General features: G+C 39.9%; 1 pseudogene; it reads right to left on the minus strand.

Annotated features, from left to right (window-relative positions):
* Positions 1 to 4,311: 4,311 nt before the first annotated feature.
* LOC129032895 (sal-like protein 4) overlaps positions 4,312 to 23,360 on the minus strand; it is a 48,457-nt pseudogene continuing 29,408 nt past the window's right edge.

Genomic DNA, 23,360 nt, shown 5'->3' on the forward strand with positions numbered 1-23,360 from the left:
TTATAATAAGTCCTTGAGAAATCAGAGGCTGAGGCAAGGATTAATGTGCTAACACTTTACTTTGAAGATACAAGCCCATAAGAGTGAGGGAGAAGGAAATAGGAAGTGAAACAAGAAAAAAATGTGTGAGGCAGTGCAAAGTAATTGATTACTGCACTGACCACTGCTTCACAACGAGGCCACAAAGAGACACAGTAGGTCCTTATCTGACAACTTTTATGTTCCACTTCAAATCTCAGCCGTATTTCCTACTCCAATCACTTCTGCAGCAATAGTTCTACACAGGTCTCAATCACTTTTATACAGGTGCAACCTGAGAGTATCTTTCCTTGGTTTCTCTCCTCCTGCTCCAGGGTCACTCTAATGCCACAGTGGGATGCTGGGAGAGCCCACTCAGCACTTATGCATGTACAACCTGGAAGTACCCAGGAGTTAACATCGATGGGGAAACAGGAGCTAATGGATAAGTGTTCCCCTTTCATGTTCCCAGAAGGATAATTCTTAGATGCATTTCACAAAGCTCTTTAGATCACCTGACATCACTGAGCATCAGTCACCACCCATAGTGGTGCCTACTTAATAATGTATCTTTGTACTGGCTTTCTCACCTTCTCTGTTTCACTCCCCATGTCTCTCATTCCTACTCCTTGGGATCATTTCCCAAGTAAATTATCTGTTTGTTAGCTTTGTCTCTGGCTCTGCTTTAGGGGGAACAAACAAAGCAAAATCTTTCAACAGGAAGTTTGTCCAGCATGCACAACAGATCACAAGCAGCAACTACACCTTGAAGTGGTCCACAGGAGAGATAGGATCCCTCCTATTTCCCATTTTCACTGGTCAAACCTTACCTCACAAGGAGACAACTCCAAGTCTTTCCAGGTTGTGTCATCTGGTCCATTCTCAACCATTCAGGAAGTCTAATCTCATGTTTGAAAGGTGACCTGATGGGATAGGGTGGGGGTAGGAGAAAGGATGGGTCAAAGCAATCCAATAAGGTGCACAAGTTTAGTGTCCCATACAAGGAAGGAAATTATATTCAGAAAAGCAAAAGAGTGGGAAGTTGGCAGAGTTTGAGAGTCTACAAAACAGTCATATGGAGAATCTGTCCAAAAAGCTGTTGAAGCTCAGGTCTGGAGCTCAGAAGAGAGGCCAGAGCTGGAGATGTGGATTTGAGAATAGTCAGGACATGAGAGGCTTGGAGGCTGTGGTGAGGATGAAGTCAATCTAAGGAAGGGAACAGAGAAGTGTCCAAGTGTCCTTGGTATCTGAGGGGAGCAGAGAGTGCAGAGGAAAGGAACTAAGGGGAGAAAACAATTTGAGTGAGGAGAAGGTGGATGTTCTGTTGTAGAAGCAAAAGGAGAGAGGGGAAGAGAGGACAAAATGCTGTGAGGGGGTCAAGCAAAAGGAAGACTGAGAAAGAATCTGTCCTGTCTGGCAATTAGAAATTCATCTGTAAATCCTATGAAAATTCTGCTGCAGTGGGAATATGGGCATGCAAGCCAGACCACAGTAGGCGAGGAGAAAACAGGAGGCAAAGTGGTACCTGCCTCCATAGATGCTCTCAGAGGAACTTCAGAATGTTGGCCGGGAGGGGAAGCTGCTAAAGTCGGGAGGGAAAAGAGGAGTTAATATTTACCTGGCAAAGAGCTTCCACAAAAAGTCCTCACCAACTGTACTCCACAATCCTGGGAGAAAGGGATCACCCCAGAAGGAGAGAAGAGGAAACCAAGGCTCAGTGAAATTGCTGGTCCAAGTTCACAAGACCAGTAAGGGTTGAGTTTGCACCCAGGAATTTGCACCTAAGATTGTATAACTGATTTTTCTGCTACATTATGCACTGGAGAAGGAAACAAAGATCTAGGAAGGGCACTTCAGGCTGGGAGGGACTGGAGTTTATGTACAAATGAAGAGAATACATGGTGGAAATTGTCCCACAGGTGGTGGGAGGTTGGGGGAGAATGCCACAAGTACATAATTGGTTGAAAAATTCAACAAATAACAAAACCATGGACATGCTTTTATCCCTGTCGTGGGGTTCCCTTTATTTTCAATCTCTAAATTAATGGATAGCCCTTAGATTCCTTGCCCAGAAATTAGATTATGTTGCTTCCTAAAATAGCACTGGGTCTGGAGAAGCATAAGCAAGTGGGCACAAGGAGCCTCTTACGCACAGGCCCAGGCCTAAAATATTTCTCTCTAGGGATGAAAACAATATTATATAATGAACAAGAAATACCAGCATTGCTGTGGAAGTGGCAAAAAATGTAAAAGAAAAGGTTTCTTTTCTTGTCTATAATTTTTAAGTTTTAATTTTGAAATAATTACAGGTTCACAGGAAGTAAAATAAGTAAGTTTTTGGGAGGGAAAATTCAAAATGTATTTTCCAACAGACAGACAGCATCAGCAGGTACAATAAAAGGGGTTTCTCCATAGATCATACATTCACAAGGCATTATTAGCTCAACAGTGAGAAAGCCACCAGTGTGTTTTTCATGACACCCATTTCACAGTCTAAACAGGTACTATTATTGTGTTCATTTACAATTCCAGAAGAAAAGGAACAACTTGGCAGAAATAATAATAATAATAATATCTAGGGAATCCTAAAGTCAGGTGCAATAACTAAGAGACAACACCTTGACTAACAGTCTTGGATCCACTGTTCAGCCAGGGTCTTCCACCTAGAGGGAAAAGACTTTTCTCCCAGAAGCTAGAGTCTTTCTTTCTTCTCCTTTCTTGTTAAATTGTGAAAGCAATATTTGATTTGCTCAATATTACACTTACAAAAGGAGATTACAAAAAAAGGCATCACAAAACCTCTTGGACGTTCAGCTCTTCCCATCAATACAACTCCTAGGTTTTAGACAGGGCCTGGGAATACTTCATCGGTCTTAAAATAGGAAAACAGACACAATAGCTACAAAAGAATTTAAAAATAAATGAGGTAGATAAATTAAAGCTTTTATACCCAGGAATTGCCTATTCCAACTTCGTAGCCTTCATGAAATATTCAGAAAGAAAACAAAAAAAAATCTTCATAATTACTTGTCTTAGGTCCCAATTTTGTTGAATTAAGGAAATTCAACAACAAAAAAAATTAGTATGTGAACGTGTGATAGGAAACACACCCTTCCATGAGTTTCTTCTCAAGAATGAAAACCCAGTTCTTCAATAGAGTAGGCACTGACAAACTAAATTAAGTCACCTGAAATTCCCTGCTCAGGTGTCCACCTCTTCTGGGGTTCAGGAAGAGGACAGCACCTGGGAAGTGTGGGGAGGACACTGGCACTCTCAGGGCTTGAACTGGACTGCATTTAAGCAGCAACACACACACTGACTCCTTAAGGACTACTGTAAGTCCATCTGAGGGCATCTGACTTATGGGTCTAAACTTGAAGCAGGACAAGTGTGGTGGTTCACACCTGTAATCCCAGCACTTTGGGAGGCCAAGGTGGGCAGATCATTTGTGGTCAGGAGTTTGAGACCAGCCTGACCAACATGGTAAAACCCTGTCTCTATTAAAAATACAAAAAAATTAGCCAGGCATGGTGGTGCATGCCTGTAGTCCCAGCTGCTCAGGAAGCTGAGTCAGGAGAATCACTTGAACCCAGGAGGTAGAGGTTGCAGTGAGCCGAGATCACGCCACTGCACTCCAGCCTGGGTGAAAGAGTGAGACTCCATCTCAAAAAACAAAAAAAACAAAAAAAAAAAGTTGAAGCAATTTTATAATTCTACAACCTTAGTTTTATTTTTTTTAAGCACATTCAGAAAAACAAACAATAAGATGGGGACAGGGTTGGGGTATATAAATAGGCCCCTAAATAGATGGCTGACCTTGTCCTTTTACCCACATACAGTCATCATGGAGGTATACAGTACCCCTCTCCCCTCAATTAGGCTAAGTCATTGTCTTTTCCATGTTGGTTCAATAAGTTCCAGTGGTTCTACCTTGAAATAGGTAACCAGTCTTTGGAAAAAATTCTAGGTTGTACAAAGGTTCTATGTATACAGTTTGTCACAAGTACAAAAGCTACTTTGCAAGACCCGCTTCTTTCCAAATTTTTTTTAATGCTAGTCTTTATTTGTTTTGATATGAATATTTTTTGTTGTTTGATTTTTCAATTTTTTGCAAAGCAGCATAGCAACAGTCGTGATTGTGGGACTTGCCTGAGGCTGCGGTCACAACCTTCAAAAACATCATTTGCATATCAGTAAGAAAAAGAAAACAGGAGATGAGTGTTTACCAAAAAAGCAAATTCTAGAGATTTCACTCTGTCTGCATTTCTCCTTCCGTGCAAGTTCTCCTTTAGCTTAGCTGACTGCAATCTTGTTTTCTTCCAGGAAGTGAGGGAACGCTGTCAGTAGCACCTGGTTTTTCCACATCTGCACTGATGCCTGATTGGGAGCCATCCATCTCAAAGACGGTGGTGTTATTCACAATGGAGCTGGCCCCCAAGCAAAGCAGGAGGTTAGGAACACCCCCACTCCGGACCACAGAGATCTCACTGGTCTTCATGGCCAGGCTGCCATTGGGCATGCTGGGCTACTGGTTCCACACAACAGGGTCCATTTTCACCGAAGGGGCCAGGATTTCCTTGGGAAATATTTCTGAGACTTTTTTCTGTCTGTACTTAACAGAGCAATGGTGTTCTCGATGGCCAGCTTCCTCCCACAGCAGGCTGAGTTATTGTTCGCCCCGTGGATCATGTAATGGTCCTTGAAGTTGACTTTGGTGGTAAAACTCGCCCACAAATGTTGCCTACAAAAGACTTCTCTCCAGTGTGAGTCCACCCATGAATCTGAAGAGCGCCAGCAGATGAGAAGTTCTTCCCACACCACATGCAGCCACGTTGTTTGGCCTGTCGGCGTGGCTGGGCTGCTAACAAAGTAGTCATCCTAGGGACAATGTTAAGGGTCCCACAAAGGTGCCAGGAACTTCAACTTTGACATAGGTTGGCTGGGCTCAGATAAACATGGAAGGGAGACTGCTCTGACACTTGTGCTTGTAGAGGACAGCCTCATCTTTGGGTTTGACGTCGACTGTGGAGATGTTTGGTGGCTTCCTCTTCCCTTTCTTGGATGGTTCTAGTGTGACAGTGGAGAAAAGACTCTGGAAGAGCACTGAGCCCGGCGTCTGAGGAAGCAAAGCACTTGCGAGAGGAGACATGACTTTTGGGAACAACCTGGTTCCATCTGGCTTCAGAGCAAAGGGTGTCAGCCCTGTGGACAGAGAGCTGGTGGCAGAAGGGATGTCAGCAGAAGGAATGTTGGCAGCAGGGATGTTGGCTTGAAGTAGTTTGGTTTGTTTCAAGGTATCCAGAGACAGACCTTGGCTTCCAGCTTTCTGGCTGAGCAAAGTCACAGCCATAGAAACCTGCTGGGACATGCGACTGCCCAAGGTCGTCGCCCACCACCAAAGTGGAGAGCATGGGAGGTCCACATGTGCACCTGGATGCGATCTGCTGGGTGAGCTGGACCTGCTGTACCTCCTGCTGCAGACACAGGATCTGCTCAGGCACACATGGGCGCTGGGACAGGCAGCGCATCTGCACTCTGCTGATTCATCGCCACGTTGGTGCCTCCTAGTGCCTGCAAGGTCACATATGTGTTGACCACTTTGCCTTTGGGTAAATACCTTATGTCTTGGGGGCAGCGGCAGGACGGTCTCTGTCTTTAGGTACATCGCAGAGTCCACAGCTGGTTTCACTCACTGCTTGGACTGGGTGGTTGGTAGCTAAGTACAGCTCTGGAGAAGTCTTCTGAAGACACTGGCCTCTCGCTGTCATTCATGATGAGAACAGGTAAATTTTTAGTGTGATTTTTTCTTATGTTCCAGGAACTCAGAGATGCTAAAGAACTCTGCAGAGCATTTCTCACAGACACACGTCTCCTGACGAAGCCAATTTACTGTGGTTCGTCCTCACTCGCCTCGTCATCATTCCCTGGGTGGGTCACTGGAGCACCCGCCTTCCCAGCCACTGGTGCCACTGGGTGCCACAGGAACTGACCCCAGAGTTTGCAGATGCAGCTCCAGCAGCAGTGGTATTGGACATTGTGATATTATTTATTTAATATCAAAACAAATACAAAATAAATTACCTTCGTAGCTGCATTACTATCAAAGAAGAGAAATGAGAATGAAAGATGAGAATCAATATGGAATTTCATTGTATTGATGTTTTTCTATTTTGCCGTGAGAAAATATTCATGTGTCATTTGTGTGTTCAAATTTTTTTGAGAATGAATGAGAAGTTCTAGCATGATGATAGCTGCATGAGATAATATCTTCCCTCTTTCCCTTATAATCATGTTAAACCTTCGTTTTAAGCAAAACTAGACTCCTACTATTCTTACCCAAAGTTCAGCAGTTTTAAATAAATAAATGCTCTTCATTTTGTTGTTTTCCTTTGGTCTATTCCAAAGCCCTGAAATGATTTTTTTTTACAGTTTTGTTGAGTTTTATAATTGTTTTTGGAAGAGAGCATTTGCTGACCTTTTCACTCCTTAACACTGGAACTCAGTCATTAAATTTTTATTTGTGTTTATGGTTTTTTTTCTGATTTTATTTTTAGTAGAGTCTGTATTCGTTTTCTAAGACTGTTGTAACAGGTACCACACACTGGGTAACTTAAAACAACAGAAATTTATTTTCTCACAGTTAGGAAACTAGAAGTCTGAAATCAAGGTGTGGGTGGGGCCCGCCTCTCTGGGAAGGCTGTAGGGGAGAATCTGTTCCATGCCTTTCTCTTCGCTTCTGGTGTTGCTGGCAATCCTCGGCTTGTGGACACATCACTCCAGTCTCTGCTTCTGTCGTCATATTGCATTCCATTTGTGAATCTTCAGATCATCTTCCCACTGTGTATGTCTGTCTCTGTCTCTTCTCCTCTTCTTATAAGGACACCAATCATGTTGGATTGGGGCTATGAAGGTTGTCAGAATAAAAACAAAGTCACTCGTATTAAAAATCCTCACAAATAGAGCCAAGAAATGCCAGGAAGGAAGAGTTCTCATGCACAAATGCCTGATAACAAGAATTATGATAAAAGACTGCAAAAACTAAAGCTGTGCACAAAGGCCATCACAACCTGACACACACAAAAATTCTTCTGCAAGGACATCCCAGCAACTGCCTATCTAATCTTGGACTGGCACCACTCTTATCATTGATTCTTGTAGCTAAGGACAATTATTCCAAAACAATTATGTAATTATCCTCATTTTTTCTTTAAAAAGTTTGTCTGTCTTTACTTCCCTAAATATACACATAGTTTACTATGGCACACATGTTCCCATTGCAGTGTCCTATTCCCAAATAAATATTTTTCTTTTAGAGCCTCCCTGTCTGTTTGTTATTTAGATTAATAAAAATGAGATCTCAGAAGTGGGACCCAAGTGTACCCACCTCAGAGGAATCGGCAGCCCCTGGTATCAAGTGAGGTATCAACTGAGCCCTTTGCGCTCTATGCTGCCATGAGTTACATTTTCTGCTCTAATAAATATCCTTTTTAATTCTTGGACTCCCTTCCCTCAGTGAATTCTTTTTCACTTTCTGAGATAATAAGATATGTTTTGTCTTTTCTGGCAGGTGCTATCTGGAATAAGAACAATGTTTTTCTGATTTGAGTCCTCTGGTTTCCACAGAATTTACATTTTGTCTGGGTCTGCACGCCTGGTATAGTATTTTGTGTGGTCTGCATGCCTGGCTTAAAATTTTTGTGAACACTCTTATTTTTTGTTTCATTTGAGTTTGGTCATGTGCGTCTGTAAATGATCTGGCTCCTTTTTCCCCCTTGCTTGTTTCTAAACATTTTCTGAGAGCAAAAATAAACACTCTAAATGGTGGGCACAAGACAGCCAATTAAAAACCACTAGGACAGTCACCGCTATCTAAAACAGCAGTCCAAACTCCGTGACAGGAATTATAGAATTTTCTTCACTCTTGAGAGATTAATATAAAACAAAAATGATATTCTCAAACATTAAGGCATGCCAGGTTTTCAGGGACTCCTGCCAATTACATGACTTGTCCTCGTGCATTTCTTTTTATTTAAAAAAAAATTTTTTTTGTAGAAACGGGGTTTCACTATGTTGCCCAGGATGGTCATGAACTCCTGACCTCAAGTAATCCTCCTGCCTTGGCTTCCCAAAGCACTGGAATTGCAGGCATGAGCCACCATGCCCAGCCATGTTTTTAAACCAGTGGCCATCATGGGAATCATTCAAACTCCTCAAGCTTGTTTTTACTTAAAGCTGAATTAGAAACTGTAACTGCAGAGTTAACATGTAGAGCCTTCTAAGTTTTCTATATCTCTATTTTTTTTCTGCCTACTTTGAATCTGCTGACTTTTCTGCTTGTGTTGAGATAAACACACTGCTTATGGCATTCCAGACAAGATTTTTTTTTACGGTCTTAAAGGGCTTTCAAATTAATGGCTTTACAACTTACAACAGCTCCATGGCAACCAACAATCTAGACATGAAATGTAAATTTGAGTGTGCCTGAAAAACAATTGCCTAGGGTGATGGAATAGTTAATTAAGGGATTTATATTCTAAAATAAAATAGACTACCTATCAGGGTAAATAACATTTAGCTATATGAACAGACCCCATTTTCTAAGAAATATAATTTGGATCCAACTATCTTTTATAAACCAATAAGTATATATTGCTATGTATCTAAAATTCTAAAGTTATGTTAAATAGTGATACTCATTGAATGTCCAAGTCATTTCCAAATAAGATAAATTCCAAAACATAAATAAATATTTATAAATTAGGCTCTCAGATTAAACAGGTCAAAATCTTAAGCTCAGAGCAATAATATGAGGTGTCTCTCTGGCATAAAAATGCCTTTCTTTGTCTGCCATGCCCAGAAAAAGCAAACAAAGCAAAACAAAAAACCTGCTAAAATGCTTTCTCACTCACATTGACTAATCAAGCAAACCAGACAAAAAAACAAAACATAGATTTGTTATTAAAACACCCAAGCCTATTTGGAGATTTGATTTTTCTTATACAATTCAGCCAATTCAAGCTGAAAAATAAACAACTGAATGTTTAACCCTAAATTCATTTGAAACTGATTTAAAAAAAAAAAAAAGAGGGAGTGTAAAGGGGCAAAAGAGATTTAAAAAAAGAAAACCAAACTGTTTTGTTCAAAATTTTGGTCCACAGCTTTCATTAGACTACCTGTCAGGGTAAATAACATTTAGCTATATGAACAGACCCCATTTTCTAAGAAATATAATTTGGATCCAACTATCTTTTATAAACCAATAAGTGTATATTACTATGTATTACTATCTCATGACTAAAATTCTAAAATGAAAGCTGTAAGATCTTTATTGTGGTATGTGTATATCTATATGTGTTTACGCATTTTGTATGTTGTATCTGCATGGTAAAATCTGGCATAGTCAGCTAGAAATCCCTTAAGGAATTCTATTCAGATTGGCTTAGATACATGAGTGCTTATATAAATTATGGAGTAATCAACCCAAATGCCTTTTAGTGCATGTGACTTAAGTATTTCTTTAATAAATAAGCTGGTTTTAAATTTGTTGATGAAATAAAAATAAAAACATCTTCAGAATTTCAGCATACATTTTTGTGTGAGTTTACTAGTCAGATAGGATTATATTTGTCTCTGCCAGATATTTTAAGATAGTAAAACTATAAACCCAGCCTAAAAACATAATGATCTCTGTTTGTGTAACTCTTTGACAAGTAAGACTAATTTAATAGTGTTGGCTTAATAAAAACAGCTATGTCTTCTAAGTCATCAGCAAAATATCCGTATAATTAACTTTCAATTTCTTACTTAGGTGAACACCTGATATTCACAGACTGTACATATGTTTAACAGGGAAATTACTTGAAATGATGAGTAGCTTTATCTCATATCTCAGTTTTCATGAGTAATTTAGGTAATATTGATAAAAATAAATTAGGTAAATGTAAATGGAATAAATGTTTATAAATGAATTTTTTGTGTGATTTAAAATTCTAAAGTTATGTTAAATTAAGTGATACTCATTGAATGTCCAAGTCATTTCCAAATAAGATAAATTCTAAAACATAGATTGCTGAAAATAAATATGTTTGTCTTTGGCTTCTTAAATTTTATAGAAAGACTAAGTATATTTGAGTCTAACAGTACATAAAAATTACATTATGGGGAAATGTTTCTAAAATAATAAAATTCTCATTTATAAAATACCAATATGTGACAGACAGTTCAAAATTGCTCCCTTTGCTTGGCAAAGAATTTATGACTAAAAGCAAATGCAACAAACATGAAAACAGACAAATGGGGCTTTTTTTTTTTTTCGAGACAGAGTCTTGCTCTGTCGCCCAGGCTGGAGTGCAGTGACGCAATCTCAGCTCACTGCAAGCTCTGCCTCCTGGGTTCACACCATTCTCCTGCCTCAGCCTCCCAGGTAGCTGGGACTACCACGCCTGGCTAATTTTTTGTATTTTTAGTAGAGATGGGGTTTCACCATGTTAGCCAGGAAGGTCTTGATCTCCTGACCTTGTGATCCGCCTGCCTCAGCTTCTCAAAGTGCTGGGGACAAATGGGACTTAATTAAACTAAAAAGCTACTGCACAGCAAAATAAATAATCAACAGAGTGAAACACAACCTACAGAATGGGAGAAAACATTTGCAAACTATGCATCTGACAAGGGACTAATATTCAGAATCTACAAGGAACTAAAATATCTCAACCACAACAAAAAGCAAATAGCCCTGTTGAAAACTGGGCAAAGGACATGAATAGGCATTTTTCAGAATAAACATACAAATGACCAAAAAGCAGATGAAAAAATGCTCAACATCACTAATCAGTGGAGAAGTGTTCATTATAACCAAGATGAGATGCCATCTTATATCAATGAGAATGGCTATTATTAAAAAGTCAAAAAAATACAGATGTTGGTGAGGATATGGAAAAAAGGGAATTCTTAAACACAATTGGTGGGAATGTAAATTAGTACAACCTCTGTGGGAAACAGTATGGATATTTCTCATAGAACTTAAAGTGGAACTACCATTTAATCCAGCAAGCCCACTACTGGGTATCTATTCAAAGGAAAATAAGTCATTACATAAAAAGGATATCTGCACTCATATGTTTATTGTAGCACTATTCACAAAAGCAAAGATATGGGATCTACTTAAATATCCATCAATGATTGGATAAAGAAAACGTGGCATATATATACATCATGAAATACTCCTCAGCTATGAAAAGAATAAAATCATGTATTTTTCAAAAACACAAATGAAACTACAGGTTACTAAGTGAAATAACTTAGAAACAGAAAGTCAAATACTGCATGTCCTCACTGAGAAGGGAGAGCTAGGCTGGGTACAGTGTAATCCCAGCACTTTGGGAGGCTAAGACGGGTAGATCACTTGAGGCCAGGAGTTCAGGACAAGCCTGGCCAACATGGCAAAACCCCACCTCTACTAAAAACACAAAAATTAGTCAGGCATAGTGGCAGGTGCCTGTAATCCCAGCTATTCAGGAGGCTGAGGCAGAAGAATTGCTTGAACCTGGGAGGCAGAGATTGTAGTGAGCCGAGATCACTGTACTCTAGCCTGGGTGATAGAATGAGACTCTGTCTCAGAAAAAAAAAAAAAAAAGGGGGGGGATCTAAATAATGTGTGCATATGAACATACTGAGTGGAATAATGGACACTGGACATTTGGAAAGGTGGGAGGGTGGAAGGAGGGTGAGGGTTGATAAACTATTTGATGGTAACAATGAACACAGTTCAGGTGATGGCTACACTAAAAGCTTGGACTTCAGTGCTATGTAGTATATCCATTTAACAAAACTGCACTTGTACCTCCTAAATCTATTTTTTAAACTGCACTTGCACCTCCAAAATCTATAAAAATAAAAATACTTTAAAAATAAATATGTTGTCATAACATTTAAAAAAATTCTTGCTTCCTAGGTTTTCACTAGAAATTAAGTTTACTAAGAATTAAAAATTCTAATTAATATATAAAATTCTGTATATAAAGCATACCAAAGATTTTTATGAGATAAAATATAAGAAAGGCATAAAAATGTGTTCTTCATTTAGAATAATAAAAAACACATATTCTAATTGTAAGTTCAGCAGTTATTAAAGGTTATTTTAAAATATGAATTTAGGAAGGAAATATAAACAAGATAGAAAGAAACCAGTAAGTAGGAGAGAGAGAGATGTAAAGAAAGTTATAAGTATGAGGGTATAGTTTTGGTAAAGAGTTAAAAAGAAAAAAGAATAATTTTGTATAAGAAAGAATCATATGCGGCAAATTTTTGTCTGAAAGTCAAATGGCTGGTTATTTAAGAAAGAGGAAGTATAGTTCAAGCAGAATGTCTAAGCATGTCGTGGAAGGTATGTGTACATCACACAATGTTTGTGAAGGATGAATTTATGAAAGACATTTTTGTGTGTGATCAAGTTGGCTATAATTAGAAGGAAATTGTAAGTCCTTCTAAAAATTGAGCTGTGATATTAAAAATACAATGATAGGGCTGGGCGCAGTGGCACATGCCTGTAATCCCAGCACTTTGGGAGGCTGAGGCAGGCGAATCACAAGGTCAGGAAATCAAGACCATCCTGGCTAACACGGTGAAACCCCGTCTCTACTAAAAAAAATACAAAAAAATTAGCCAGGCATGGTGGCGGGTGCCTGTAGTCCCACCTACTCGGGAGGCTGAGGCAGGAGAATGGCGTGAACTCGGGAGGCGGAGCTTGCAGTGAGCCAAGATTGCACCACTGCACTCCAGCCTGGGCAACAGAGCGAGACTCCATCCCGCCAAAAAAAAAAATACAATGATAGAAAACAAAATAATCTGCTCTCCTATGTTAAAACAACAAAGTTTTCTTGAAGTGTTGATCTGCTCTTAGTATAATTGCAAGAAGTTTTGATTTTTAATTCTGAAATCTGTTTAACGGGTGTATTACAAACTGCAGCTTCTTCCTGTTTTACAGTTTCTATTTCTGCTAAGTTTCTTTCTGAGATGCATTTAATTTCCCTAGTTTCAGGTTGGAAATGCCATCTTCTTTGTTTAGAGTGGTTAATTTCTCAAAGTAGAGAAATTCTCTAAGGCTCTTAAGGCTTCTCAAATTCATGTCTCAGAAATTCAGCTTTTGCTGTATTTTGCCGCATGTGATTTGCAGGTCACACACACATCTTCTGGTTTGGCTGGGGTGATAACTCTTTTAACTTTCTTGTCAGCTCCTGTAAATTTTTTCTTCAGTACTAACTCTGCTGTTACGACCTGACACCGAAATGGTCTATTTTGAAGGCCTGGGAAAGAAATGTTTTCCTCCTGCATAACAATTTCTTGATGTGTCCTAATTGCTCCATGTAAAAAGGAGACATCTCATGCTTTTTCTAAGAGCCATGCATTTCCCTGTACAAGGTACTAGTTTTCTTGTTCACATTTCTCTATAATATGATACATGCTCATAACCTTTGGGCACACACTCTTACTATGTCTGATAAAATGCAAGTACCTTTTCATCAGGTTCAACTTCCAGGTATCTGAATGGGCTTCCTATGAGGAGAGGTAATCACATTGAAGGAGGTTTTTCTTTATCTTTTTGGTAACTAGCCTGAGAACAAAATGTTTATGTTTTGTGAAGACACTTTCCTATGTTGTCTTTATCAGGTTTTCTGATTACTTGGGAAAACCGGGCTTTGAAAGGGTTAAAGAATTTTTCTCTTTTACATCAGTGTAAGTTTCTGTATTGCATTTGAATTCTGATTATCACTCTGGTTAAATGAATTACTGTTATTTAATTTTATTATTTAATTAACAGTGACCTGTTATCTTGTCTTTTTTTTTTTTTCCCAAGACAGGGTCTCACTCTGTCACCCAGGCTGAAGTGCAGTGATGCCATCACAGATCACTGCAGCCCTGACCTCCTGGGCTCAGGTGATTCTCCCACCTCAGCCTCCTAAATAGCTGGGACTACAGGGGCACACCACTATGCCCAGCTAATTTTTGTAATTTTTTATACTGACAGGGTCTCACTATGTTGCACAGGCTTGTCTCAAACTCCTGGGCTCAAATGATCTGCCTGCCTTGGCCTCCCAGAGTGCTAAAATTACAAGTATGAGCCACTGTGCTCAGCCTGTTGTCCTGTCTTAATCAAGGGTTTTAAACATTTTGTCATCTTTAACAGGCCTCCCCATTATCAAAATTCTAAATTAAGTCTTTTTGACCTATAATCAACTTTGGGATATTACAGCCAGATCCCTGGAGAGCATCAAAGGATGTATCTCTCATCTTTAGAGATATTAAATGATTAGCCTTATTTGGTAAGTTACATGGGAAGCATTGTCAAATAAATGACTCTAGATCTTCTTTCAGTTGCATCTATGTGTTATTGATATGAATGTTCCAAACTGTATAAAACTCTTAAAATCCAATATATCATCAGTCATAATTCCGGTTATTATGTTATATGCCACAGAAATAATCAATTTCCTTATCAATTGCTGATTATAATGAACTTCGATCAGATTTGTAACCATGGTTCTTCTAAGTTTTTGTCATCCATAGTTATTGTTTTGACTTTTCTCTAACAGTATTTGCAATCGGATTTGTGCAAAAGACTCTAACAAGTACTCTCAAATAGAGGTTTGGGTTTTTTTATTTGTTTGTTTCTTGTTTTTTGTTTTAAGATGGAGTGTTGCCAGACTGGAGTGCAGTGGGGAAATCTCGGTTCACTGCTGCCTCTGCCTCCTGCGTTCAAGTGATCCTCCCACCTCAGCCTCGTGAGTAGCTGGGATTACAGGTGTGCACCACAACACCCAGCTAATTTTTCTATTTTTTGTAGAGACAGGGTTTCACCATGTTGGCCAGGCTGGTTTTGAACTCCCGACCTCAAGAGATCTGATCGCCTAGGCCTCCCAAAGTGCTGGGATTATAGGCATGAGCCACAGCACCTGGCCAGAGGTTTCTTCTTTTTTTAATAACTTTAAGAACAATTCACTAAATAAAAAATTTCAGAACTCTAAGAAGAAACTGATGAATTTGTGAGACAACAAATCAAGGTCAAGCAGAACAAAAATTAATTACATGAGATTAAATAACTGATGAAGATAAGGTTTTTATAACTTTTATTTGAAACATTATTGGTTCTTCACTTAAATGTTTTGTTTTCCAGATTTAAGAAAATGTTCTCTCAGCCGAGTGCAGTGGCTCATGCCTATAATCCCAGCACTTTGGGAGGCCAAAGCAGGCAGATCCCTTGAGACCAGGAATTTGAGACCAGCTTGGGCAACATGGAGAAATCCAGTCTGTACTAAAAATACAAAAAATTAGCCAGGCATAGCAGCACCTGCCTGTAGTCATAGCTACTTAGGAGATTGAAGTGGGAGGATCATCTGAGCTTGGGAAGCAGGGGTTTAAGTGACAGCCCGGGAGGCAGGGGTTTAAGTGAGCTGATATCACACCACTACAGTCCTGCCTTGGCAACAGAGCAAGACCCTGTCTCAAAAAAAAAAAAGAAAAAAGAATATATTCTGTCTTAAGCTGTCTGTAGTTTAAAGAAATTTGGTAAAGTATATTTTTATGAACAAAGGTGGAAGCATTTACTTCTTTCTCCCTACTTGAATTCTCCAAAATGTGGAAACTATCTGTGAATATTCATTTAGTTATTTGCATAATATAGTTATATATTTGTGTGTGATATAGGCAATATAGTTATTTGCATAAGTTCAATAAAAATTTGCTTTCTGTATAACAGCATACAACTGGAAACATTGGTTATATTACCAAGGCTCTGACTGGAATATTACATTTGAGAATGTGTACAGAATGCCTGGTTTCAAGGGTTCCCAGTCTTACAGAGAATAAGTCAAAATTGTCATTTCCTGGCAGGCTCAGGAACCTTAAGACTGGAAGTAAAATCTAAAGTCTGCTTTGGTTTAGCTTCTTAGCCTCAAGATTTCAAATATGAGATTCTTATGTGATCAATATAGACAGAAAAAGTTATATTTCTAAGGAAAAGCTATGATACACTTGTTATTAGATTGTAGTCCTATGCATTATTTTGAGTACTTGTTATGTACCTGTAGACTAGACTAGATTCTAAATTCTTCTAGGTTTCTTCAATCCAGCTTCTATAAAATTATGAAAAATGGGAACTGTTCTATTCCTGAAGCCCTACAAGCAGGAACTAGATAATTTTAAGAAACAAGTCTCGTGCCTGATGTATAGGCCACTCTGAAAGTTCAACAAGCCACCCTATACCATAACCAGAGACATTCAGACTGCAAACTAGGAGAAGAAGTTGACAACTTCATGCTGTGGGCAGCTTTTCCCAAGATGTCTGCACAAGACTCCGTATCATAATAAAACTCTTTTTCACTTGGCAGAATAATGTGCTAATTGAAATTTCACAATTAGGAAGGTAGAGCAACATGACAGAATGGAAGACTTCACCATTTGTCCTTCCTGCTGAAACACCAGACTTTAACAACTATCTACACAGAGAAAAGCACCATCACAGGAAACAAAAATCAGGTAAGCAATCACAATACCTGGATTTAACTTTGTGTCACCAAAAGAGGCATTGAGGAAGGCAGGAGAGAGTCTTGAATTGCCAGTGCCACCCATTACCCATCCCCCAGCAGCAGTAGCAGTGCAGAGCTGACAGAGAACCTGTGCACTTTGGGGAGGGAGAGCACAGTGACTGGGGAACATTACATTGACCTCTGTACTGCTCTGCCATAGAGGAGAATAAAGCCATGCTGGGCTCAGCAAGTGCCTATGAATGAACCAGACCGAGCCAGAGGGGAATAGCCCATCCCAGAGGTCAGAACTTGAGTTTCTCACCAAGCCTCACTACTGTGGGCTGAAGTGCTCTGGAGTCGTAGGTGAATTTGAAGGGCAGTCTAGGACACAAGGACTGAAATTCCTAGGCAACTCCTAGTGCTAGGCTGGACTTAGAGCCAGTAAACTAGGGTGACTAGTGACCTAGGGATACACCAGCTGATGTGGCTAAGGGAATATTTGTGCCATCCCTCCTCCCATCCCAGGCAGTGCAGCTTGCAGCAATGAAAGTAATTCTTTCCTTCTGCTTAAAGAGAGGGGAGCAAAGAGTGAAGAGGACTTTGTCTTGCACTTCAGATACCAGCTTAGCCACAGTAGGATAGGGAATTGGACAGAGACTTAAGGCCTTCATTGAAGCCCTGGCACCTGGACATTTCTAGACACACCCTGGACCTAAACAGAACCTGCTGCCTTGAAGGCAAGGACCCACTCTTGGCAGGATTTATCTCCTGTTGATTAAAGAGCCCGTGGGACCTGAATAACTACTAGTGACACCCAGGGAGTATGCCACGGACCTTGGACTCTGATATGTGTTGGCTTTGGGGTGATCCAGCACATTCCTAGCTATAATGGCTACAGGGAAAGACTCCATCTGTTTGAGAAAAGCAGAGGGAAAAGTAAAGGGGACTGTGTGTTCCACTTTAAGTACCAGCTTAACCACAGTGAGATAGAGCTCTTAGAGGTCCCAAGTTCAGGCCTAGGCTCTTAGACAGCATTTCTGGACCTGCTCTGGGCTAGAGAAGAGCCCACTGCCCTGAAGGGTGAGCCCCAGGCCTGGCAGCATTCACCACAAGCTGACGGAAGAAACTTTGGGCTTTAAGTAAACATTAGCAGTGGCCTGGCAGAACACCCCCATAGACCAGTGGTGGTGGTGGCCACAGGGAGAGATTTCTCTGCCTGTGGAAATGGGAGGGAAGAGCAGGAATGACTTTGTATTGTGGTTTGAGTGCCAGCTTAGCCATGGAGAATAGAACATCAGATAAATTGCTAAGGTTTTTGACTCCAATTCCTGGCTCCCAGACAGCACCTCTGGATATGCCTGGGACCTGGTGAAACTCACCATCCTGAGAGAAGAGCCTTGGGCAAGACCCAGTGTTGTGCTGGCTTCAGATCTGACCCAGAGCAGTCCCTGTGGTGATAGATACAGATGTGCTTGCATCATCACACCCCCAGTTACAGGTAGCTCAGCACACAGAGAGAGACTCTGTTTGTTTGGGAAAAAGTAAGGGGAAAAAACAAAAGATTCTTGCTTGATAATCTAGAGAAGTCTTCTGGGTCTTATCTAAGACCACAAAGGTGGTACCTCTGGCAAAAACCACGGTGTTATTGGGCTTGAATCCCAAGTCCCTTTGAATACACAGAAAGCCTTCCCAAGAAAGACAGGTACAAACAAGCCCAGGCTGTGAAGACTACAAATACCTAACTCTTCAATGCCCAGACACTGAAGAACATCTACAAGTATCAACACCATCCAAGAAAACATGATCTCACCAAGTGAATTCAATAAGCTATCAGGGACCAACCCTGGAGAAACAGAAGTATATGACCTTTCAGACAAAGAAATCAAAATAGCTTTTTTGAGGAAACTCAAACATAATGCAGAGAAGGAATTTAGAATTCTATCAGATAAATTTAACAAAGAGATTACAATAATTAAAAAGAATCAAGCAGAAATTCTAGATTTGAAGATGCAACTGACACACTGAAGAATGCATGAGAGTCTCTTAATAGCAGAATTGATCAAGCAGAAAAGAGAATTAGTGAGCTTGAAGACAGACTTTTTGAAAATACACAGAGGAGACAAAAGAAAAAGGATTAAAGAAACAATGAAGCATGCCTACAAGATCTAGAAAATAGCCAATAGCCTCAAATAGGCAACTCTAAGAGTTATTGGCCTTAAGAAGGAGGTAGCAAAAGAGACAGGGGTAGAAAGTTTACTAAAAGGGGTAATAACAGAATTTCTCACACCTAGAGAAATATATCAACATTCAAGTACAAGAAGGTTATAGAACACCAGGCAGATTTAACCCAAAGAAAACTACTTCAAGGCATTTTATAATCAAACTCCCAAAGGTCAAAGATAAAGAATCCATAAAAGCAGCAAGAGAAAAGAAACATGTAACATACAATGGAGCTCCAAAATGACTGGCAGCAGACTTTTCAGTGAAACCTTATAGGCCAGGAGAGAGTGGCATGACATGTTTAAAGTGCTGAAGGAAAAAAACTTTTACCCTAGAGTAATATATCTGCTGAAAATATCCTTTAAGCTTGAAGGAAGAAACAAAGACTTTTCCAGACAAACAAAAGCTGAGGGATTTCAACACCAGACCTGTCCCACAAGAAATGCCAAAGGGATTTCTTCAACCTGAAAGAAAAGCATTGGCCAGTCGTGGTGGCTAACACCTGTAATCCCAGCACTTTGGGAGGCCAAGGCAGGCAGATCACTTGAGGTTAGGAGTTTGAGACCAGCCTGGCCAACATGGTGAAACCCTGTCTCTACTAAAAACACAAAAAATTAGCCAGGCATGGTGGTGCTTGCCTGTAGTCCCAGATACTCAGGAGGCTGAGGCAAGAGAATCACTTGAATCCAGGAGGAGGAGGTTCCAGTGAGCCGAGATCACACCACTGCACTCCAGCCTGGGCAACAGACTGAGACTCAGTCTCGAACAAACAAAAAAATCCTTTATATTATCTAATATTCATTTTATATTTATACACTCCCAATTGTTCTCCAAATGACTTTTTAGCTAATTGGTTTGAACAAACATCCAATCAAGGTCCACAGATTGCCTTTGTTGTTGTGTCTTTCAAATCTCTTTTCGTCTAGAATATCCTCCCTTTCCCCCCTTTTTATTGTTTCATGACACTGACCAATTGAATCAGACAGACGTCTCATAGAACAACCCATCTTCTGAGACTAAAAGTTATTTCTAAATTAAGATTAAAATGTTGGGAAAAAATATGTCATAGCACTACGTATTTCAAACTGCATTATATTAGGAGACACGTAAAGTCTATGTGCTATAATAATCGTTGTCCCATTATTGATGATGTTACAATTATAAATTGACTTTAAAATCAGCTTTAAAAGCAATATTAAATACATTACAAAGATAAAATATATATTCCTTAATTCAAAAATCAAATTTATGGAATCATACTTTAAGGAAATAATGAACCCATGGGGGGGAATCTATTCATGAATATTTTAAACACATCTATTTTATGGAAAAGCTAGAAAAAATATGAATATTTGACAGTAGCAACTCTGGTTCATTCATTCCTTTATTCAATAAACATTTATTTAGCTCTTGCTATGTATTAACACTGGGTTAGCGACTAAGAATTTAAAGACAAATATGGCATGGCCTCTGCCTTGGGGATCAGCTCGAGAAGCAAACAAGCACACAGACGCTGACATCACAAAGTGAGGGAAACCACAAAGGGGAGAATTTTCCACCTTTAATGACTTCAGGGTACTTCCCCCAGTACTCTACCGCCTCCTCAGATGAGGAGGCACTCAAGAATTGATTACCAATTCATTTGACATTAATTTCTAAAGTAATTGCAATGTGGCTTTATAAAAGATAAACAAAATGATATTTCAGGTAGCAAATAGTGACCACCTGTAGCCCTGAAACATTGAAGAGAGCCAAGATATCAGAGTTGATATTTGTTCAACAATAGAATTGTATCCATCAATTTTTTTATTGCTTGAGAGACAATGTATGGGGGAAGTTTGAGCGTGATTTATTTGTACACGTAAATAATATCAGTTTTAATGATACCTTCTTACAGTTTTAATGATGCTACTTACTGAGCCTAAAATTATGTTTCAAAGGTAGTTTATTAACAGCAATGGTGGGTCATATTTACCCCATCTCTAGTCCCAGGACAGCAGCAGAGTGTGCACACTGCAGCTGGCATGCAGAACAAACCCGTGTCCCACATCACTGCTGATCTTGACACAAAGACTTTACCACTCACAGTCTCAAAATGGACCTTGTCAAGTTAAGTTCAGGCACTTTTAAATGTTCACTCAAGTTGCAGTGAGCTAAGATCGTGCCACACTCCAATCTGGGCAACGGAGCAAGACTGTCTCATAAATAAATTAAATAAATAAATATTCACTCAATTAGCTACTTTTTTTTTTTTTAGACTGAGTCTCGCTCTGTCACCCAGACCAGAGTGCAGTGCAGTGGCTCAAACTTGGCTCACTGCAACCTCTTCCTACCAGGTTCAAACAATTCTCCCACCTCAGCCTCCTGAGTACTGGGATCACAGGCGTGCACCAACACGCTCAGGTAATTTTTGTATTTTTAGTAAAGACGGGATTTCACCATGTTGGCCAGGCTGGTCTTGAACTCCTGACCTCAGGTGATCCACCCACCTTAGCCTCCCAAAGTGCTGGAATTCAGGCATGAGCCACTGCGCCCTGTCAGCTACTCTTAAAGTATGTTTATGTAAAACACTTTAAACCTTTATGACAGTCATAACTGGATGAAATTTTAGAATATCTTTAGTCCACTCCTCTGCCTTTAGTTTGGACCATGGCTGCTTGGATTCATAAAGACAAGAATGTATCTTTTTAAAATAAGATGGAATGCCACAAGGAGCAACTTCACCATTTCTGCTACTAACTTGCTTCATTGTTTAGAGACATTGGCATTTAAAGGCAATCCTCCTACATTCTTTGTGCTTGACTTTAAAGTTCATGTCTTTGATTTTAACCTTGACAAAGGTGTAGTGCCCAGGATCAGTCCCTGTCTATCTCTAAACCCTCCTTTCACATTATTCCTCTCTTCTTCCACTCCATCCCCCTAATATGCTTGGCTCTTCCTCAGTAGCTCCTATTGCAAAGTTTCCATATCACACACCGCCACCCTAGCTAGCATATGGCTTGTTTCTCAAGGGACAGTGAGAGGAAAACTAGGAATTTAAAGTGGGGCAGAGAGTGACTCTGCCCTCAACTGGACAAATTCAGGGGAGCTTTCCCCACCTGTTCAGAGGAGGCAGCCCTGTCCTGTCTAGACACTGTTTTAAACTTACTCTGACATTGTTATTAGCAATTCTAAAACATGGAAACTAATCTATAGTAACGGAAAAGAGATCAGGGGTTGCATGAGGAGGGGGTTAAAGGAGGGAAGGGGCACCAGAAAACTTTGAGGGGTGATGGAAATATTTGTTATCTTGATTGTAATGATGGCTTCAAGGGTGTAGACAGATGTACATTCTAAGTATGTGTAGTTTATTGTGCTTTAATTATACTTTAATGAAGGTACAATTGTTTTTAAAAATTCTTATTAGCTCTTAATTCAACTTATTTCAGACCTGGCCTAATTTCAGAAGGCTTGTATTACTAATTTGCAAAGCCAATAGTTTGTCTCCCCAGTCCTCAGAACTTGAAAGCACAGCAGTAACATCTTTGCACCAGCCCTACTTTGTAAATCAGCCTTAGTGCCCGGTAATCATGTAGCCACTTCACTGTCAATGGGGCTCAGAGAAATCAGGTAGATTGCAGTTTGTTCCTGCCGGAGAGCACCACGCTTGCAGTTCAGCTGTGTGTGGGCCACCCTGTGACATTGGAGAGGCAGACCTGGCTCAGTACAAGGGACATTTCATAGGTGAATATTCTGAAGAGGACATTCAACATCATGCATATGGTTGATCATCCCCCAACCCTTACCAAGACATTCTCAAGGCCACGGCTAAGTCTTATGCATTCTAAATATTTGCTGAGATGAAACGGGGTTCACGAACTGTTTCCTTCCCAGCAGCATCCCAGCTGTGTGTTAAGGGGAGGAATCTAAAACTCTGTCCTCCACATCTACTCCATCAGCATGGGGGAGCAGTGGAGAGAGACTGTGAGAACCTTGAGCATTTTACAACCCCAGAGTCTTCCAGACTGAGGGCTCAAATTGCATTTAGCTCCAGCACAAGGAAGAAGATGGCAGGAAAAGACAATAATCAACAATGTATGCACATTTAAATGGCCTTTTCCAAGGAGGAATGTGAATCTTTGATTCTAGTCACAAATATCCTTCCCACCCCAAGAAAAAAAGATTTCTTCCACCATTCTCCTGGATAAATACAGTACAGAATTTATAGAAGTCAAGGTTCAAATGTAATTGAATGTAATATGAACATGGCTCAAATTAGCTTGCACAAAATTTGAATTTATTAACTACAGTAGGTAGGAAATCCAGTTATTGGTCTCTATTCAGGCGTAGATGGATTCAGGTGTTAAAGGATGCTGTCCAACCTCTGTCCCTTTCCTTTTCTCTCACCCCTCTCAATCCTCTGTGCTGGTGGCATTATAAAGCAGACTCACTCATCCTACTTTATCCAAGATAAAGACAGAGGCAGCTGCCTCATTGTTAATAAAACAAATCTTGTGAAAAAACTTCGATTGTCTCTGCTTGGATTAAGTGCTCATTTGTGGACCAATCACTGCAACCAAGAAAATGAGGTGCTCTGATTGGCTACATCAGTGGTCACTGTTC

The sequence above is a fragment of the Pongo pygmaeus genome, chromosome 2 (assembly GCF_028885625.2).
Source record: "Pongo pygmaeus isolate AG05252 chromosome 2, NHGRI_mPonPyg2-v2.0_pri, whole genome shotgun sequence".
Taxonomy (NCBI): domain Eukaryota; kingdom Metazoa; phylum Chordata; class Mammalia; order Primates; family Hominidae; genus Pongo; species Pongo pygmaeus.